This window comes from Trichomycterus rosablanca, chromosome 12 (assembly GCF_030014385.1).
Source record: "Trichomycterus rosablanca isolate fTriRos1 chromosome 12, fTriRos1.hap1, whole genome shotgun sequence".
Classification (NCBI taxonomy): Eukaryota; Metazoa; Chordata; class Actinopteri; order Siluriformes; family Trichomycteridae; genus Trichomycterus; species Trichomycterus rosablanca.
In genome coordinates this window covers 5093468-5115718 of record NC_085999.1, presented here as the reverse complement: position 1 = coordinate 5115718, position 22251 = coordinate 5093468, and the positions used below count along the sequence as shown (strand labels likewise).

Below are 22251 nucleotides of genomic sequence, written 5' to 3'. Positions count from 1 at the left end.
AGGTGTGCAGACCGGAGTGACTGCCAGATGACTGGGTTAATGTATCCCAGGAACAACCAGGAGTTTATTGGCTGCTTTGTTGGGTTCCTAGCAACAATGGTGCAAAGAGGGACAAATCAGCATCAGCTGAAAGGAAGTTGTGTGACCAAGACACATTGTAAAACACATTGGGCACACAGACATCAGAACTGGACTTTGGAGCAATTTTCTTTCAAACTTTTTACTTCTTGATTACGTTGATGGCCGGGCATGTATACATCGTTTACCCGGTGAAGAGATGCCCCAAGATGCACTGTAGCCCAATCCACCTTACAATGTATTAGAGTTAAAGATCTCTGTTAGAGTGATTGGTATCAAATACCACATGATGCCCGCAGAGGTCTTGTGGAGTTCATGTCTTGGCAGGTCAGAGCTGATCTGAAAGTGTATTTATTAAGCAGCTGGTCCTGATGTTTTTTGCTCATCAGTGTAGCGTGTTTCCTAATTACGAGTCACAAACCCCCAAACAACAGCCAGTAAGACTGTGAGAAAAGAGGCAGAAAGAAATTGCGTTCTTAACACTAAATAGTTCATCAGTTAAGTACACCACACATTGTAGTCATGATATACAGGACTCAGCTTTTCAGCTTTCCTGCCTTGTATGTTCTTTAGCATGATGCTAGTATATTTCACTGAAGTACAAACTGCACCTGGTTATTCTTACCATGACAGTTGTTATATCTATCATAATTACATCTGGGGAAATTCATTGCAGAAGTTGGCTATGAACAGCCATAAAAAGAAGTTCTGCTTCCAAAACCAATCCGTTTAACACGAGTGAGTTTAATATACATAATTAGTATTGTCACACTGCTGGGACACAATTTCACACTTAACTGACATGTATCTATGTAACAAAAGACTTAGTCTGAGTAACTACTGATTCTATTATATATGTTCATACTTACCTACATCTAATATTACATATATGTGTGTGTATATGTGTATATATATACATATATATATATATATATAATGTTAGATATAGGTAAGTATGAACATATATAATGCATAAAGAAAATCTATATATAAAAAATATAGATATATATTTAGCTTTTTTCCCCTTAATCTCCCGACTTTTTTAGCGCGTCCAGTTGCCCGATTGCATCACGCTTCCCCTCCACTAATGCCGACCCCCGCTCTGATTCGAGGAGAACAAAGCTAACCCACGCCCCCTCCGACATGTGGGCAGCAGCCCTATGCATCTTCACACCCACACTAGGCGAGTGCATATATGCGCATCAGCCATGTGTACGGAGAGACACACCCTGGTCAACACACTTCTTCTCCGCCTCTGTGCAGGCGCCATCAATCAACCAGCAGAGGTTGCAGTCGCATCACGAGGAGTCCCTATCCGGCTTAATACCACCTCACCCCTGTATGTACAACAGGCCAATCGTTGTACATGTGGCAGCTCAGCCCAGCCGGATGGCAGAGCCGAGATTCGATACGATGTATTCGAGATCCCAGCTCTGGTGTGCTAGCGTGTGTTTTTACCGCTGTGCCACCTGAGCAGCCTCAAATATCGATTATCTTAACGTATATGGACAATACATATATTTGTACATATTGTTCTTAGGAATATATGTATTACTGCTGCCATTATTATTTTTATCTGTATTCCATGCCATAGTGTAAGATGCACAAATTGCACATCTTTTTCTATTATTCGCATATTGTATATATGCACACTGTACATTAGTAATAGTTTTTCTTTTCTTCTTGTTCAGCTACTGGAGGTCAGTAATTTCCTTCGAGATAAACAAAGTATATACATATCTGTCTGTCTGTCTGTCTGTCTGTCTGTATATCTATCACACCAGGCCTGTGTATGTGTGTGTACATCAGTATGCGCTCAGGGAAGAATATATTCCAGTAACCACATCAGTATGAGCTAAAGGACCACCGTAGACGTTTTGTTTTTGTTTAAAGCATCCTGTCAAATTTAACCAAACCCAGTGCTTTTCAGTTGAATTGTATACAAGTATACAAACACTGGATTATATTACATGCTATCAATTTACTTGACATTCTAATACATTGTGTGGTTGAAACATTTCCGTATACCACTTTAAAATATAAGCCTATCCATAAATTGGCAGCCACCACTAAGTTTCTGCCTCTGGTGAGACACAAACAGCACCTGAGCAGAACAGAATTAGAATCAGGCCTTAGACAAGACTACATGTGTCCCACACAGTGTCTGTGCCCTGCATTTCTCTTGTCTAGCAGCCAGCTTTGATGGCTTTTACCAAGAAAGAGCTTTTTGTCACAGTAATCCCCCCCATCCCGACGGACGGCCTGAAAATTACAGCTATTTTTTTGGTCGCCTGCAGTGAACTTGGCCCTCTCACACTGACGTACCTTCTGCCGCCTACAGAAAGTAAGCCATGTGTGAATATTGGGATCGCTGAAGGGAAGCAAAGCAAGTCGTGGCAGAACCAGAGACGGGTTTAATGCTAGAAGGTTGAATTTTACACAGATAGTTTGTTTTCTAGTCTCTAGCTCTAGCTTTTGCACTGGATCACTTCAGACTCGGTGTAGCACTGAAGCCGCTCCACACGGCCCGTGTTCACATTTGTTCAAGCACGGTTCCTTTGTGCTTTAGCTGTTTCGAGAAACCTTTGCATATTGTCGAGTTTAGCCAGATGTACACTGGGAGTTTGCCAAACCATGCGTACAGATGTTCCTTTGTGTTGATGCAGAAATATAGCAAGGCAAATGATAGAAAATGCAAATCCTGACATTTACATACTGGAACTTTTTATTCTCTTTAAAACTCATCCCCCAACCGGTCGCAAAAGGGTCGACTTTCAATGAGGTGTTTCTGCCTCGAAACCTTTCTCTCGCATGCCATAACGTTTATTATCTGCTGATTTTTCCACTTGAAGACAGGCAGATAGGCCTCTCCTCATGACCTGGGCATCAAAGCATGCCTAAACTCATGCTAGCACAAAGAACCCATTGTATCTCATATAATCTACTCTAATCACGGCTCAACTGTAACTCCATCCAGCTGAGCTCATGTACACATTTTACTTCAGTGCGCGAGGGAGCCAGATATATGAACTACCGAAGGGAGGTGGCTGTGTTTCAGACTTTATGTTCTAGTACTTTAGGACGTTCTCACAATGTGCATCACTGTATGAAGTTTTGCTAACAAAGCTCCAACAAGTGTGATGTCTTAAAGAGAGAAACCTAAGTGCAAAAATTATTGTTCTTATATTCTGATCATTTAAGGGATCGTGTAACTCTTAAATCAGAACCTGGTAAAACCACCTGTATTTAACAGTAGTCCGGATATTCAGTGCATTCATATTACTAAGCCCGTCGGGTAACTCCATATGGAGAAAAAAACGTCTTAGGCTACATTCCAAACCACATATTACCATACTAAGTAATCAAATGATTACATTAGCATGTCAGTCTTTCCCACAGGTCTGAAATGGACTGGTGCTTGTGGTGCAGCAGGAAGGTGTGTGTGTTTGTAGGGGGGTGGGGTGGGGGGGCTGTCATGATTTAAATAATGCCGTGTGTGTGAGAGAGATCTTGGGAGTTTCATATTTGTGTTCTGGCTTTGTCTTTTACTGGCACCACTTCTGTTCTCAGTCTAGAATTTCACTGTGTTCTTACAAGGGGTGGCACAGTGAGTAGTACAGTCACCTGACAGCAAGAAGGGCATGGGTTTGATTTCCCAGCCGGGCAGACAGGGTACTTTCTGTGTGGAGTTTGCATGTTTTTTCCTGTGTTCGCATGGGTTTCCTCCGGGTGCTCCAGTTTCCTTCCATTAATCATGCAATCAGGCCAAATAGAACTACTAAAAATTGCTGAGTTGCTAAAAGAGTGTGAGTGTGTTTGTGTGTGTGATCCGTTATGGACTGGCGACCTGTCCGGGGTGTTTTCTACCTTTTGTCCAATATATCAGACCCACTGTGACCCTGACCAGGATAAAGCGGTAGGACAGACAAACACTGTGCACTGGCAAGTAAGCTTTACATTGCCATTAAAAAGAAGCCCTGGCACCTGCTATTTCGTCATCTGTGTGATCATCAAACTTTTAAAAGTAGCTCTATAAAATGCTAATTTCAGAGCCGAGGCTTCTCTCTTGCACAGCAGCCTGATTGCCGATGGCCATCTACAGCTTGCGTGACTGTGCATAGAGTCATACATGTTTCAGCAGCTAATACCTGGCAGACCTGTTTAAGTTCTATTTATACTGCGTCTGGCCATCCAGGCAAATCATTTTTAACATGAAGTGGCTGTTTTGGTTGATGGCTTCCTGACCTTGATAGATGACCACTGTTCCATGTCCTTTATAACAGGTGCAGTCAGATAGCAATATTTATATAAGCTTAAAGAAGTAACCACCTTATTCACCTTCTTTATTCATAAATACTAGAGAATGACAATAGCAGAATGACATTATAGAACTTTACAAACCAGTAAATAATTTATCTGTGTTATATAATTTAGAATCAGAGTGTGTTCAGCAAACGCACAATAAATTACATCTGTCACACTTGTATTGATATCACATTATGAGCACTGACACTGGACGATACTCACTATACTCAAATCAGTATCACATTATGAGCACTGACACTGGACGATACTCACCATACTCAAATCAGTATCACATTATGAGCACTGACACTGGACGATACTCACCATACTCAAATCAGTATCACATTATGTGCACTGACACTGGACGATACTCACCATACTCAAATCAGTATCACATTATGAGTGCTGACACTGGACGATACTCACCATACTCAAATCAGTATCACATTATGAGCACTGACACTGGACGATACTCACCATACTCAAATCAGTATCACATTATGTGCACTGACACTGGACGATACTCACCATACTCAAATCAGTATCACATTATGAGTGCTGACACTGGACGATACTCACCATACTCAAATCAGTATCACATTATGAGCACTGACACTGGACGATACTCACCATACTCAAATCAGTATCACATTATGAGCACTGACACTGGACGATACTCACTATACTCAAATCAGTATCACATTATGAGCACTGACACTGGACGATACTCACCATACTCAAATCAGTATCACATTATGAGCACTGACACTGGACGATACTCACCATACTCAAATCATTATCACATTATGAGCACTGACACTGGACGATACTCACTACACTCAAATTAGTATCACATTATGAGCACTGACACTGGACGATACTCACTATACTCAAATCAGTATCACATCATGAGCACTGACACTGGACGATACTCACTATACTCAAATCAGTATCACATCATGAGCACTGACACTGGACGATACTTACTACACTCAAATTAGTATCACATTATGAGCACTGACACTAAACGATACTCACTATACTCAAATCAGTATCACATTATGATTACTGACACTGGACGATACTCACTATACTCAAATCAGTATCACATTATGATTACTGACACTGGACGATACTCACTATACTCAAATCAGTATCACATTATGATTACTGACACTGGACGATACTCACTATACTCAAATCATTATCACATCATGAGCACTGACACTGGACGATACTCACTATACTCAAATCATTATCACATTATGAGCGCTGACACTGGACGATACTCACCATACTCAAATCAGTATCACATTATGAGCACTGACACTGGACGATACTCACTATACTCAAATCAGTATCACATTATGAGCGCTGACACTGGACGATACTCACCATACTCAAATCAGTATCACATTATGAGCACTGACACTGGACGATACTCACTATACTCAAATCAGTATCACATTATGAGCGCTGACACTGGACGATACTCACTATACTCAAATCATTATCACATTATGAGCGCTGACACTGGACGATACTCACCATACTCAAATCAGTATCACATTATGAGCACTGACACTGGACGATACTCACCATACTCAAATCAGTATCACATTATGAGCACTGACACTGGACGATACTCACTATACTCAAATCAGTATCACATTATGAGCACTGACACTGGACGATACTCACCATACTCAAATCAGTATCACATTATGAGCACTGACACTGGACGATACTCACCATACTCAAATCATTATCACATTATGAGCACTGACACTGGACGATACTCACTACACTCAAATTAGTATCACATTATGAGCACTGACACTGGACGATACTCACTATACTCAAATCAGTATCACATCATGAGCACTGACACTGGACGATACTTACTACACTCAAATTAGTATCACATTATGAGCACTGACACTAAACGATACTTACTATACTCAAATCAGTATCACATTATGATTACTGACACTGGACGATACTCACTATACTCAAATCAGTATCACATTATGATTACTGACACTGGACGATACTCACTATACTCAAATCAGTATCACATTATGATTACTGACACTGGACGATACTCACTACACTCAAATTAGTATCACATTATGAGCACTGACACTGGACGATACTCACCATACTCAAATCAGTATCACATTATGAGCACTGACACTGGACGATACTCACTATACTCAAATCAGTATCACATTATGATCAGACACTGGATGTTACCCACCATACTCATATTAGTATCACATTATGATTACTGACACTGGACGATACTCACTACACTCAAATTAGTATCACATCATGAGCACTGACACTGGACGATACTCACTATACTCCAATCAGTATCACATTATGAGCACTGACACTGGACGATACTCACTATACTCAAATCAGTATCACATTATGATTACTGACACTGGACGATACTCACTATACTCAAATCAGTATCACATTATGATTACTGACACTGGACGATACTCACTATACTCAAATCAGTATCACATTATGATTACTGACACTGGACGATACTCACTACACTCAAATTAGTATCACATTATGAGCGCTGACACTGGACGATACTCACCATACTCAAATCAGTATCACATTATGAGCACTGACACTGGACGATACTCACTATACTCAAATCAGTATCACATTATGATCAGACACTGGATGTTACCCACCATACTCATATTAGTATCACATTATGATTACTGACACTGGACGATACTCACTACACTCAAATTAGTATCACATCATGAGCACTGACACTGGACGATACTCACTATACTCCAATCAGTATCACATTATGAGCACTGACACTGGACGATACTCACTATACTCAAATCATTATCACATTATGATCACTGACACTGGACCGTACCCACCATACTTAAATCACTACCATATAATAAGCACTGACACTGGACGATACCCACCATACTCAAGTCAGTATCATATTTTAATCACTGACACTGGACGATACTCACCATACTCAAATCACTATCACATTATGAGCACTGACACTGGACGATACTCACTATACTCAAATCAGTATCACATTATGAGCGCTGACACTGGACGATACTCACCATACTCAAATCAGTATCACATTATGAGCACTGACACTGGACGATACTCACTATACTCAAATCAGTATCACATTATGATCAGACACTGGATGTTACCCACCATACTCATATTAGTATCACATTATGATTACTGACACTGGACGATACTCACTACACTCAAATTAGTATCACATCATGAGCACTGACACTGGACGATACTCACTATACTCAAATCAGTATCACATTATGATTACTGACACTGGACGATACTCACTATACTCAAATCAGTATCACATTATGATTACTGACACTGGACGATACTCACTATACTCAAATCAGTATCACATTATGATTACTGACACTGGACGATACTCACTACACTCAAATTAGTATCACATCATGAGCACTGACACTGGACGATACTCACTATACTCAAATCATTATCACATTATGAGCACTGACACTGGACGATACTCACCATACTCAAATCATTATCACATTATGAGCGCTGACACTGGACGATACTCACCATACTCAAATCAGTATCACATTATGAGCACTGACACTGGACGATACTCACTATACTCAAATCAGTATCACATTATGAGCGCTGACACTGGACGATACTCACCATACTCAAATCAGTATCACATTATGAGCACTGACACTGGACGATACTCACTATACTCAAATCATTATCACATTATGATCACTGACACTGGACCGTACCCACCATACTTAAATCACTACCATATAATAATCACTGACACTGGACGATACTCACCATACTCAAATCACTATCACATTATGAGCACTGACACTGGACGATACTCAGCATACTCAAATCACTATCATATAATAAGCACTGACACTGGATGATACTCACCATACTCAAATCAGTATCACATTATGAGTATTACCAATTATCATATTTAAAATATCACATTATGAGCAATATTGCATTCTGAGCACTGACACAGGACAGTAATTACTTTACTCAGCACATTATGAGCACTGACACAATATTCACCAGTCTGCACACCAGGTCTCATGTTTCCTCTGTTTGGCTGTGTGTCAGTGGATTCATGTCTGAAATGCTTACTGAGCTCACAGCAAACATAAACAAAGCTACCACAAAGCACTGCACAGCTGCAAAACAAGTGACAGCCATCTCTGTGTTAATGTGTGTGTGTGTGTGTGTGTGTGTGTGTGTGTGTGTGTGTGTGTGTGTGTGTGTGTGTGTGTGTGTGTAAAACCCTGCCTCGTGTTAGTCATGGTCTTGGCACTCCCAGCAGCCAGATGCTGCCCCCCGCTCTGTGCCGTGTGTGTAGCTGTGAAGACTCCACAGCTGCTGAACAGAGCCGCGCTTGTGCGCTCGGCCACGCTGGAAACTTTCAAATCGTGGGAAGGAGGAAGTTGATGGCTGGCTTGTGGCCTGGGCTCAGAAGAGCAGCTCGGGAACGCAACAGCTCGGTCATGCACCGCTCTCACAACAGAGTCAGTCATAGAGCAGCCGCACTGAAAGAGGAGCCCACTGACACACACACACACACACACACACACGGGCCACAGCAGCAGTCAGAGTGTTCATTTTTTATCACCACCAGTCCACCGTGATGGCACACAGGCATGTCTGTGCCAGTGTTTGATTCCTCGCTAAATGGAATTTACTGCTTATAAACCAGTTGCAGATAAAGATAATGAGTTGGTGTCCAGTACAGACCAATAAATCTCTAACAGAGTGACATCTAGAGTCCAGCTGGTAGGTCATTGGGGTAAATCAAGGACGGCACAGTTGCATGTTTATATCTGAATGGGACCAATTATTTGACCTTGACTAAGCTCAGCAATATTTGTTTGTGCATTTACTCAGTTTTTTTTCCCCATCTTCCATCGCTGGGGATCCGAGGAGGGTATATTCGCCTGCCCCACATCCCTCTGTCGCTTGTGCAGTCCTTCGACCCATTCTTTTTCGCTCGTGCCTCGGTGGATTTGCAAATAAGCCTCCTCCACTTCTGCACAGGCGCCCCAGGCTGCTAACCAGGGCCACCCACTTTATTAATCCAGTCTTTTCCCACACAGCAGACTTAATGGCCATTTTTGTCTGCTGCAGGAACTGCCAGTTGTGCCTGCTAGATGGACCCCAGCTGACTGGTAGCAGAGCCGAGATTCTAACAGGCACTTCTCCAATATTTTTGTTTATTTGTTCTTTTGGCTGATCCCGTATTTTAGGAGTCACCAAAGTGGATCATACTGGTCCCCATACCTGATTTGGCCTGAATTAACCCTCCTTGTTTTTATCCTGGCTTGGGACCAGCTCTGAGAGCACACTGACAAGCGCACCTCCCAGTGCCCTGGCTTGCCCCCAAACACTCCACCCCTGATGTATCTGATGTATTATTAAAAGATCATTTCCTTTATATGGAAATATTGATATTTTTCACTCTTCTGTCAAACAGGAAGACACTAGCCAATCACAGACCTTTCTTTATGCGTACAAAATAGGGCACTTAGCACTCTCCTTCCATAGTGTTCAGCTGCTCTATGACGTAGCACAAGCAAAAATTCAGAATCAGGCCGCGGATGGTGTCTTAATGAGAGCACTTTAGCCTCGCTTTTGCCAGGTTGGTAGGTATTGTGTGGTTAGGAAGACTTAACTAGCGTTTAACCAGAATCCAGAGTTTAGCAGCACTGTTGTGTAATTAAGAAAAATGAGTTTGATTAACAGACGTGTATCAAAGCCCAAGAGACTGAATTACACTAGGACTTAATATTACTTGAATGCTTGATTACTTTATAGTTACCAATAGTTCATAAATCAAAGCCCTGGATTAAAATGTTACTTCTGTTCGTCAACATGTTTACTGACTAAACATGCATGCACACACACACACACACACACACACACACACACTCACACACACTCACAGCTCTTCCCCGGGTTTATTACAAACCTGTGGGAAATGCCACATACTAGGGCAAATGATTATTCATGTAGGTCTTTTATTTATGTTGTTACTAGAGATTATTTGTATATATACAGTCCTGCTCACCATTATTGGCACCCATGAAGTTTAAGTACATAATGTGGAATATCTCCTGGAAAAAAATGAATCAAGTGTAACAGCTTTTTTCTATAGAGAACTTGTGTTTGATACAAAAGAGCAAATGATAAACAACATTTAAAACTAAAAACAATGGGAGAGAAAAAATAGAAAAACCTAAAGCTTGCTGTGGCACTGGTATTGGCACCCTTTACAGTAAATCAGTATGGAAACACATTTTGACTCACCTGTGCTAAATCACAAATGAGAATCACCTGTGATAAATTGTCAGTGCCCATGTGACATTAATTACCCAATGAATGATGACTTCAGTGTTTTAAAAAGCCACAAGTTATTCCCTGTTCCTTTGTCACAATGGTGAAGACAAAGGAGCTGTCTGAGGACATCAGAAGTGCTATTATTAGCAAACACAAGACCTCCAAAGGGTATAAGGCCATCTCCAAAGACCTTGGTATCCCTGTTTCAACAGTGCGCAATGTTATTAAGAAGTTTGCCAAGCATGGAACAGTCAAGAACCTCCCTGGACGTGGAGGGAAGAGGAAAATTGATGAGAGATGTCTTCGAAGGTTCGTGCGAATGGTGGAAAAAACACCATGTCAAACATCCAAAGACCTGAAGGCCAACCTGGAACAGTCTGGGGTCTTGGTTTCAACAAGTACCATATGGCGCACACTAAACCAAGCAGAGCTTTATGGGCGAAGGCCAAGAAAGAAACCATTGCTGAAGAAAAGACATAAAAAGGAACGACTCAACTTTGCCAAAGAGTACCTGGACAAACCACAATCCTTCTGGGAAAATGTTCTGTGGACCGATGAAACAAAAATAGAGCTTTTTGGCAATGCACACCAACAGTTTGTTTACAGACGGCGCAATGAAGCGTATAAGGAAAAGAACACCCTACCTACAGTTAAGCATGGTGGAGGATCCATAATGCTGTGGGGCTGTTTTGCTGCGTCTGGTACTGGGGGCCTCGACCGTATCACAGGAATCATGAAATCGGAGAATTACCAAGAGATTTTAGAGCAAAATGTCCTACCCAGTGTAAGAAAACTTGGTTTGAGTCGAAGATCATGGGTCCTCCAGCAAGACAAAGACCCAAAGCACACATCCAAAAGCACGCAGGAATGGTTGAAAAGGAAGAAATGGACTGTTTTAAAATGGCCAGCAATGAGTCCTGATCTCAATCCCATTGAAAATCTGTGGGGTGAGCTGAAATCTGTCATTGGGGAAAAAGAACCCTGCAAACATTCAAGAGCTCGAACAAACTGCAAAGGAAGAGTGGGAGAAAATACCAGCTGAGAAGTGCAAGAAGCTTATAGATGGCTACAAGAAACGTTTGGAGGCTGTCATCACTGCCAAAGGGTGTGCAACCAAATATTAAGGAGGGGTGCCTTTATTACTGCACATGCTGTTTTTTTCTGTTTCTTCTTTAAAATGACAACATGTAAGCTGAAAAACAATGTTCTTCGTTATATTACTTTGGACCTCCAATTAAAAAATCCTGATAATATAAATTTGGTACATTTCCATTTATTTCTGAAGATATTGTACAGGTTATGCAAAAAATGAAGGGGTGCCAATAATGGTGAGCAGGACTGTAGTTCAGTATGGTGGTTGTGTTTTGGTTTGAGGAATCGTGCAGAATTCAGTCCAGCCCAAATCCTGTTCATTTGCAGTTGTGTAATACTGTAATGCCCCAAGCCAACACATACTGGGGAGGATAGTTTGTCATGTAAAATGATTTTTGTGAAATGCAGAAACATTCTCAGCTTGTATTTGTGCTCAGCAAGAGTTCAAGTACATATAGAAGTACATACCTCCCAAACCCCCCTACCTAACCTCTCTAATGTCTTAAATGGTCTTTTTGTTATAAATACAAGTATATTTTTCGAAAGAAAGAATAGTTTACTGAGCCGAATTCTTTCTTCTCTCTCGCTCACTGTCCCCGCTGTCTGATACACAGTGACACCTACTGGCAGGAGTAATTATACAACACAACAAATAGTCATTTTCTTACCACTGCACTTTCTCTGCAGCTTCTTTGGGGACATTTTAATATTGAATTTTACAAAATTTAAAGACAACACCGAAAAAACACTGTCCACTGTCTGAATGTTCGCTCACTGTATATACAGTATATATATATATAGAGAGAGAGAGAGACGATCGGAGTCAACTTGTTGGTGACGTCACGTGTTAAGCGAATTTCGGTTCGTAATCCGAAATTTGTTTATATGTTAAGTTGAAAAAGATTGTTCGTAAAGCGAAATGTACGTATGGTAAACCGTTCGTAACTCAAGGGTCTACTGTACACAGTGCAGATAAAAAAAAACAGTACAATAAATACAAATAAATTTCTAATCTAAAAAGTAATAAGCAGTTTTATACGCCACAGAAACACATTATTATCTGTATCTGCACCGGGTACCTCTCACTACGGTTCAGATAAACTCTACTGTACATTGTCTGCATGTTGTAGTGAGTTACCAACAGCTGGAAATTCTTTGTGTGTGTAAATACTTTTGGCTAATAAAACTAATTCTGATACAAAATTAGCCAGGCTGTGTTTATCTAACAGTCCCACGCGGAACACGTAGCTTCATCTAATGATGCAACAAAACCATTTGTTATTATTGTTATATTCTGGGCTGTTGTGTTGAAAGTTCAAGTGAAATATCATGAATTTGTGGCTAAACACCACATGTACAAACCACACTGTAATCAACCATAGACGTGTCACATATCAGTGCAGACTGATTGCTTTGATCTTGATCAGAACTGCTTGTTGCTGGGCTTGTGCTCACTTGATAATGAGCAGGTTAAAAGCCTACAGCATAAATAACCACACTTTCTGTTTGTAGGAACCTTTTAGGTACTTTATTTATAGCTGTTTCGTTTTATTATTATAGTAGATCAACAAGACTTTAAATATGGTTTGAATTATAAGGGGAGTATAATTAATACTTAGATAACAGTTCAGTTTTAATGTATTAAACAGGCTAGATAGCTTGTTGGAAAATTACAATTACTGACTGTAGTCCATCTGTTTCACTACATACTTTTTTAGCCTGCTTTCACCCTGATCTTCAATGGTCAGGACCCCCACAGGACCACCACAGAGCAGGTATTATTTGGGTGGTGGATCATTCTCAGCACTGCAGTGACACTGACATGGTGGTGGTGTGTTAGTGTGTGTTTTGCTGGTATTAGTGGATCAGACACAGCAGCACTGCTGGAGTTTTTAAACACTTCACTGTCACTGCTGGACTGAGAATAGTCCACCAACCAAAAATATCCAGCCAACAGCGCCCCGTGGGAAGCGTCCTGTGACCACTGATGAAGGTCTAGAAGATGACCAACTCAAACAGCAGCAATAGATGAGCGATCGTCTCTGACTTTACAGCTACAAGGTGGACCAAATTGGTAGGAGTGTCTAATAGAGTGGACAGTGAGTGGACACGGTGTTTAAAAACTCCAGCAGCACTGCTGTGTCTGATCCACTCATACCAGCACAACACACACTAACACACCACCACCATGTCAGTGTCTAGTGGAGTCCTGACCATTGAAGAACAGCATGAAAGGGGTTTAACAAAGCATGCAGAGAAACAGATGGACTACTGTCAGTAATTGTAGAACTACAAAGTGCTTCTATATGGTAAGTGGAGCTGATAAAATGGACAGTGAGTTGTGGTAATCCATGCATTACTTCACCTACCCAGTTACAAACTGATCCAGTCAGTATAGTGGTGACATAAATTTGGGGGAGGGAGGGGATAATACATTTCACTGTCTTACATTAATCAACAATGATCAGAGGGTTGCTTGTTCAAGCCCCATCCCCTGCCAATCTGCCACTCCTGGTCCCTGAGCAAAGCCTTTAATCCTCACTTGCATGCATTGCATTCAGTCCCAAATATCACACTGGATAAAAGTGAGTGGTGAGCAAATGACCTCTGCTCGAAAGTGCGGCAGTCTGGAAAAGTTTGTTTAGCCCTGTATCCCCAGATAAATAAGGGAAGTTAGTCAGGGCTTTAGTTTCTTTGGTTTGGAACTGGTTCAACATATGCTGGGGAAAACGCTAGGTCACAACTCCCTTCTACAAATACTAGAATCTGTATGGTGTTTTATTAAAGAGTTTCCAAATTCCACTTAAACCTTAGACTAGTTATCACAAGGAAATCTTTGATCCTTTAACTTCTTTCTGTAAATGCTTTATTGCTTCATCCAACTCGATCCACACCAATCCACACAAAATAAATAAATAAATAAATAAATAAATAAATAAATAAAGCTTATGGATGACATTAAACTGGTATTTATGATGAGCAATACATTGTTATAATGTACTAGACATGTGGATGAGCTACAGTGCAGAGTTAACATTTTTGCTCCGAGTTCCTCTTTTCTCATACTCTTACCACACTAAATGGTTTCAGATCATCATATAAAATGTAAGAAAAGTCAAGAATGGGGAAACACAAAATACAGTTTTAAATTGATTGTTTCCTTTATTATTTAGAAAGGATAATGCAGAACCTGTGTTACTTACACTATATTGCCAAAAGTCAAAAAATTCCAGCATGGTACCGTGATGCCACCTGTGCCACAAGTCCGGTCGTGAAATTTCCTCGCTACTAAATATTCCACAGTCGACTGTCAGTGGTATTATAACAAAGTGGAAGCGATTGGAAACGACAGCAACTCAGCCACCAAGTGGTAGCCATGTAAAATGACAGAGCGGGTCAGCGGATGCTGAGGCGCATAGTGCTCAGAGGTCACCAACTTTCTGCAGAGTCAATCACTACAGGCAACTTCATGTGGCCTTCAGATTAGCTCGAGAACAGAGTGTAGAGCTTCATGGAATGGGTTTCCATGGCCGAGCAGCTGCATCCGAGCCTTACATCACCGAGCGCAATGCAAACCGTCGGATGCGGTGGTGTAAAGCACGCCGCCACTGGATTCTAGAGCAGTGGAGACGTGTTCTCTGGAGTGATGAATCACGCTTCTCAGTCTGGAAATCAGATGGACGAGTCTGTGGTTGGCGGTTGCCAGGAGAACGGTACTTCTCTGACTGCATTGTACTGAGTGTAAAGTTTGGTGGAGGGGGGGATTATGGTGTGGGGTTGTTTTTCAGGAGTTGGGCTCGACCCCTTAGTTCCAGTGAAAGGAACTCTTAATGCTTCAGCATACCAAGAGATTTTGGACAATGTCATGCTCCCAACTTTGTGGGAACAGTTTGTGGATGGACCATTCCTGTTCCAACATGATAGCTCCATAAAGACGTGGATGAGTGAGTTTGGTGTGGAAGAACTTGACTGGCCTGCACAGAGTCCTGACCTCAACCTGATAGAACACCTTTTGGGATGAATTAGAGTGGAGACTGCGAGCCAGGTCTTCTCGTACAACATCAGTGTCTGACCTCACAATGCGCTTCTGAAAGAACGGTCAAAAATTCCCATAAACACACTCCTAAACCTTGTGGAAAGCCTTCCCAGAAGAATTAAAGCTGTTATAGCTGCAAAGGTAGGCCGACATTATATTAAACCCTATGGATTAAGAATGGAATGTCACTCAAGTTCATATGCGTGTGAAGGCAGACGAGTGAATACTTTTGGCACTATAGTGTATGTGTTGTAGTAATTTTTCCTGTTGAACTTATTTTATTGAACATAAACGCAGTATGGATTATACACTGCTACAGCTGAACTGTCGATCATTCTTCTCTCTCTAATGTGCTTTGTTTAGCTATGAGGTGTAGCTTGCTAGCTACACAGTCTTGAAGTGTGTGTGGCTGGCATATCAACAACTAATCTCTGTATCCTTTGATTAATAGCCTATCGGTGCACAAATCAAACATGGTTCAGTATTGTCATTGCGGCTGATCTTGAAGCGACTTTACTTGAGTAGACAGTGTGCAAGGACACATCCGGTCTCGTCTCATGTCTGTTGACGAACAGAGCTGGCGGCTGCCGATGACAGGACGAGCCGCACCGCGTGTTTGTCGTGATTTGCAAAAACCAAGGCTAGTGGAAAGTGTGTCAACACTTCTCATGATAAATGAGTTCAATGATGGGTTAGCTTTACAGGCTGGGTGTGTAAGAAGCAGACAATGTGTTTAAGGTACACGCGGTATGGGAAAATATATGGCAGGACACGTTCCGTTAAAACGTCGGTGCACTCTTTTCATAAATCATTGAGAAAGCGAATTCATTACACAAACACTGGAAAAAGGAAAGGGTGTGAATGTCTCGGCGGTAATTCCTCTCTTTGGGCCTGCAGGGCTTTAGTGTACCATCACTGCTCCATTTAAAGAAGGAGGGGGAAAAGTTTGCTACAAAGTTAATGAAGTAAAAAAGTAGTGAAGCTTTTACTGTGCTGTGAAAAAGCATTTGCCCTTTCTTGCTTACTTCAAATTTCTTCAGATGCAAACATCTCAAAATGTCCCACGCCAGCTGATTTTGTTTGTCAGTTAACAGACTGAGTTGTGTGACCTGAAAATATAAAATTGACCCAAAATATCAGCTCCACTTCGTAGTTCTACAATTACTGACTGTAGTCCATCTGTTTCTCAACATACTGTTTTAGCCTGCTTTCACCCTGTTCTCCCTGTCCCACAGGACCACCACAGAGCAGGTATTATTTAGGTGGTGCATCATTCTCAGCACTGCAGTGACACTGACATGGTGGTGGTGTGTTAGTGTGTGTTGTGCTGGTGTGAGTGGATCAGACACAGCAGCGCTGCTGGAGTTTTTTTTAATACTGTGTCCACTCACTGTCCACTCTATTAGACACTCCTACTTAGTTGGTCCACCTTGTAGATGTAAAGTCAGAGACGATCACTCATCTATTGCTGCTGTTTGAGTCGGTCATCTTCTAGACCTTCATCAGTGGTCACTGGACGCTGCCCATGGGGCGCTGTTGGCTGGATATTTTTGGTTGGTGGACTATTCTGAGTCCAGCAGTGACAGTGATGTGTTTAAAAACTTCATCAGCATTGCTGTGTCTTATCCACTCATACCAGCACAACACACACTAACACACCACCACCATGTCAGTGTCACTGCAGTGCTGAGAATGATCCACCACCTAAATAATACCTGCTCTGTGGGGGTCCTGGGAGAGTCCTGACCATTGAAGAACAGCTTTGCTTTGTTGCTGCTAGAGTTTTCACAGTCCACACTAGCACTGGTTTACTGGCACTGAAATTCTTACGGTAACTCTAATTTCTAATACACATAAAACAGAAAAAAAGTTATGCATCTGTATGTAAATATAGTTCTTAATGAAAATGTAAAGTGTCGACGCTCTGACGCAGCTGTCTGTTACACTAGCCCACCACCGCTGAGATCCAAGCCTAGATCTCCAGCAGGGCATCTACACAGAAATGATTGTTTACGTCTTGATAGCTCAAGGCTTGCGCTGGAGTATTTCTGCCCTTTGTCTGCCCTTACTGTTTTCTGGAGGAATCGGACCAGCCACAACTTTAATAGGATAAAGCTGTTAATAAAAAATGGAACGTGTCAGATGATTGTCATATCCCACATCAGCAGCATGTAATTGCAGTAGTAACACAATGACTGAGTGCTGGGGTGGGTACAGCCAAGGACGGATTAAGGATAGTCTGGGCCCCTGGGCAAAAGCATGGCTAGGGCCCCCAAGAGGCCCCGGGGTCAAAGTCCCTAATAGTCAGAGGATCCTTAAAATGGAGGGCCCTCGGAAATAAAAATATATTGTATCATAAATGTTGATAGGCATCGCAAAATGTTTTGGGCCAGGGCCCCCCCGGGGCCCCCTGACCTCAAGGGCCCCTGGGCGCTGGCCCCACTGGCCCGGTCAGTAATCCAGCCATGGGTACAGCATTCATTTAGTGCTACTGACTCTTCAATAGCCTGGTGGTTTGGAGAATATGGCTATTTTACACCGTCTGTGTGTAGCTGGGTGCATTATTAGCGTTTCTCATATGGTAGTTGTTCTGGCTGACTGTTGTCCAGATTTTTCTGCTCTTTATTAGCCAGTGATTCAGCTGTGAGTGTGGCAAAAATGTGTGTGCGTATTTTTGGTCATGTAATATATGTACTAGGAAAAGTATAGATGCCCAAGTATCTGGGTGTTGACATGTTACTAAACTAGTAGCTATACAGTTCCCTAGCTTCCCTAGTTCTTACTAGCTTTGTATCTCCAGTGCAAACCTAATGCAAGAAACTGCAGATACGACACGCCTTTCACTAAATTCTCAATAACTGGAAGATAATGGAAAGTTCATTTTTGCCTAAACTTGTGTTTGGGTGGACCAGAAGTAAATCCCTAGAGTTAAGCATCAACTGATTCGCCATCTTCATAGACATGATTGGCAATGTCTGGGTCTATCTGCTGAGAGGTGATTTTGTCAGTGTGCTTTCAGTGCCGTTCCCAAGCCCAAAAAAATAGAAGGGTTGCGTCAGAAAGGGTTAAAACTATGCTGGTCTGGTATGAGGACCAGTGTTATCCGCTGTGGCGACCCTCGAATAAGGAAGCAGACGAACGAAAGTTTGTTTGTTTTGAACGAGGACTTTGTCTGGGTGTGTTCCAGCTGTTCCAGCATGCCGCTCGGCCTGGGTGTGCCTAACTCACTCGACATGTCCAACTACACGGCGGTCGATCATTCTGTTCAGGTAAAGGTGTAACATGGCAGATCAGATTCAGTCTGTTGGTGTGTTTTAAGCTCTCTGATCCTGTCATACATAATGAAATGAATTCATGTAAACACAGGCAGGCCACAAACTTTATGTTAGTGGTGCATAGCGCTTTGGTCAAGTGGTTAAGAGCTTTAGGAGTGGCTGACCCTGTGCTGGTACAGTGGGTGGTGCTGACGCCTCATGGCAAGTCATGTGTGAGGAAACCGGAGCACCCAGTAGGAAGAAGGCCAGGGTCCTCTCTATATGGAGTTTGCATGTTCTCCCTTGTCTGCATGGGTTTTCTCTGGGTTCTCTGGTTTCCTTCTACAAGTCCAAAGACATGCAGACTGGTTAATTGTAGCTATTAAAAAAAACCTCCAAATGTTAGTGTTTGTGAGAATGTGTGGGCGTCTTGTAATGGACTGGTGATTCACTTGTGATGTTCAATTCGTGATGACTAATGAGAAATGTGTCAGGTTTTTTCTGGATTTCCCCCTTTCCAATTCCTAAATGTGAATCCTTGCACAATCCTCGATCTGATAAAGTAGAGCCTGATCACCACACGTTCCTTCCGACACGTGTACAATCTGCCACAGCTTCTTACCACCTGCCTGTTTTGGTCTGTATAGCTGTATTGTGTACGGAGAGCCACGCTAAGCTTCATATGGACCCAAACCCAACCCCTACAACACCACCACACTTGCTCAGTCACCCAGGCCAGTCTCGGAGATCGGAGATCACAGATTGCGGAAGCAGTGGGGAAAGGACCCACGTCCGGCCTTCTCTCTATAAAACACGGCCAACTGTGTTTGCGTGGATGCCCAGCCAGGTTGGTATCTCTGCTGGGATTTGCAGGGGTTTGCTAGCACGTTACACAGCTGGATAATGCAACAGCTGTCGGTTTATGGCACTGCCTCTTTCAGCATGTTTTAATGTTCGTCCTATATCGACGCAGAAATGACTGGAATGCTGGTAGAGTCTCTTGCGGTGACTTCTTGCTGCTTATCGGACGGTGAGTGCCGTAGGCGGAGGGATACAAGATCGTGGGTGCGTTATTTGCGCAAAGCTACAGCCGTTGTTAAACCACTCCCAAGTGAAGTTAAAGCAGGGCTGAGAGCAGAACTTTCCATGGACTGTTTGTGTTTCAGGAGTAAAGCAGTAATTACGTTGTTATGAGAGAAAAAGGCAGTTTGGCGGTCAGTTTCCGCACCGTGATGCAAGAGCGGGATTGAAGAAGGATGTGGGAATACGGCCTACGTAAATACAAGTTGCCCGCTTCAGCAAGGCCTGCGTGGTTTTGTGTTACGAGCTGAGCTCTCACAGATGTGGATACACATGTGCACATGCATCCACATCCATACAAGCTGTTCAGTGGATAAACTATAGCTGAGTCTCTTCTGTAGCTACTTCATACTGTCTGAACTCGTCATTTTTTATTTATTTATTTTTTTAAATACATTTTCTCCCCATTTTCCTCCCAATTTTTGTCTTCCGCTGCTGAGAGATACCAGATTGCATCCAAGGAGAGCACATCGCTGTACATGCCACTTCGGACACGTGCACAGTCCTCCTCTTCTTGCTCCTGCATTCTGCACAGGCATCTCTTCCGCCAATCAGGGTCCTTACGCAGCATATGAAGAGCCACCCAACCACACATAGTCCACCCCCCACCCTGCAGATACGCTGGCCAATTAGTATCTGCTGCAGGCACTGCCAGTTATGCCCAGCCAAGGAGTTCAGAATCTCGGTGCTGGTATGCTAATGGGATATCCCACCTGGGCGCCCTTGAACCCATCATTTAAAACCATTACAAAGAACTTTGGAAGTATAACAGCTAAAACTCGCTAGTCTGTGGACCTGGGTTCTATCCTCGCCTCTGGTCAGTGTCTGTAAGCAGCTTTACATAATCTCCCTGTGTCCTTGTGGTGTTTCCTGTTTTAACACTTGGCTCTTGGTCTGAAAGTGGGATGTACTGGAAGTGCAGGGTGTATTTCTGTCTTGCACTGACTGGGTCTGTCTGAAAACTTACTGATCTCTCTACACAGATGCATTTTACGTCATCCTGCGCTCTAAAGAAGAAGGCATGTCTAAATTCTTAGATGCCTTAAACTGCTGTCTACTCAGATGCCCTAATTCTGAGTGATAATTTGACTGAATAACAAGGGAGCATCAGATGCTTCCTTAGCGCTGAAGGCAATCCCAGCATTCAGTGCAGCACAACTTTCCTCAGGAAAAATGACAAATATGACGGGCAAATACGGAGCAACCAAAGGAGTTCTTTTCTAATTTAAATTAATTCTCATTGATTTTTAATTTGTATAAAGGTGTAATTATACAAGTTTCATTTATTTGCAAATTCAGGCTCGTCAGTGACAGTTTAATCATTTTCAGTACACTGAGGAAGATGTAAGCTGGCATGCTAGCTGGTTGTGCCGCCTCAGCCTATTGGTTTAAATGACCAGACCATATTGTGAAACTGTCCTGCAGTCAAACTGACCCTATTTATTCGGGCACAGAAAAGTCACCAGCTGCAATTAATCATGAGCCCCACAAATGGACATGACAGAAGTATTATAAAGTATAAAGGGCAAGCTGTAGCCTAGTGGTTAAGGTACTAGACTAGTAATCAGAAGGTCGCTGATTTAAGTCCCACCATTGCCAGGTTGCTGCTGTTGGGCCCTTGAGCAAGGCCCTTAACCCTCAGTTGCTCAGACGGTATGCTGTCATGTTATTGTAAGTCACTTTGGATAAAAGCCACTGCTACATGTCAAAAATGTAAATGTATCATCCTATCATACTATATCATATCATACATCCTATCATAGTACCAAATCAAAAATTAGACTTGCCGTTTGCTCGCTTGACCCGGCATATTTTTTAGAAAACCCAAAATAACAATGTGCTTGAATTATTCAGTCAAAAAAACAGTTGTAGAACATATTAAAATCCAGACCACTTTAACTTTTTGCACATTTTTGTGCTGTAGATGAAAATGCATAGGTCCCCCATCCCCCCAAATCCCCCCCTTAAATATTCCTGTGA

At 42.2% G+C, this 22251-nt stretch overlaps 1 protein-coding gene across 1 annotated transcript in view; it reads left to right on the top strand.

The window, feature by feature from the left end:
• The window catches only part of fam117bb (family with sequence similarity 117 member Bb), a 68689-nt gene that overhangs the window by 20859 nt on the left and 25579 nt on the right, over positions 1-22251 (top strand).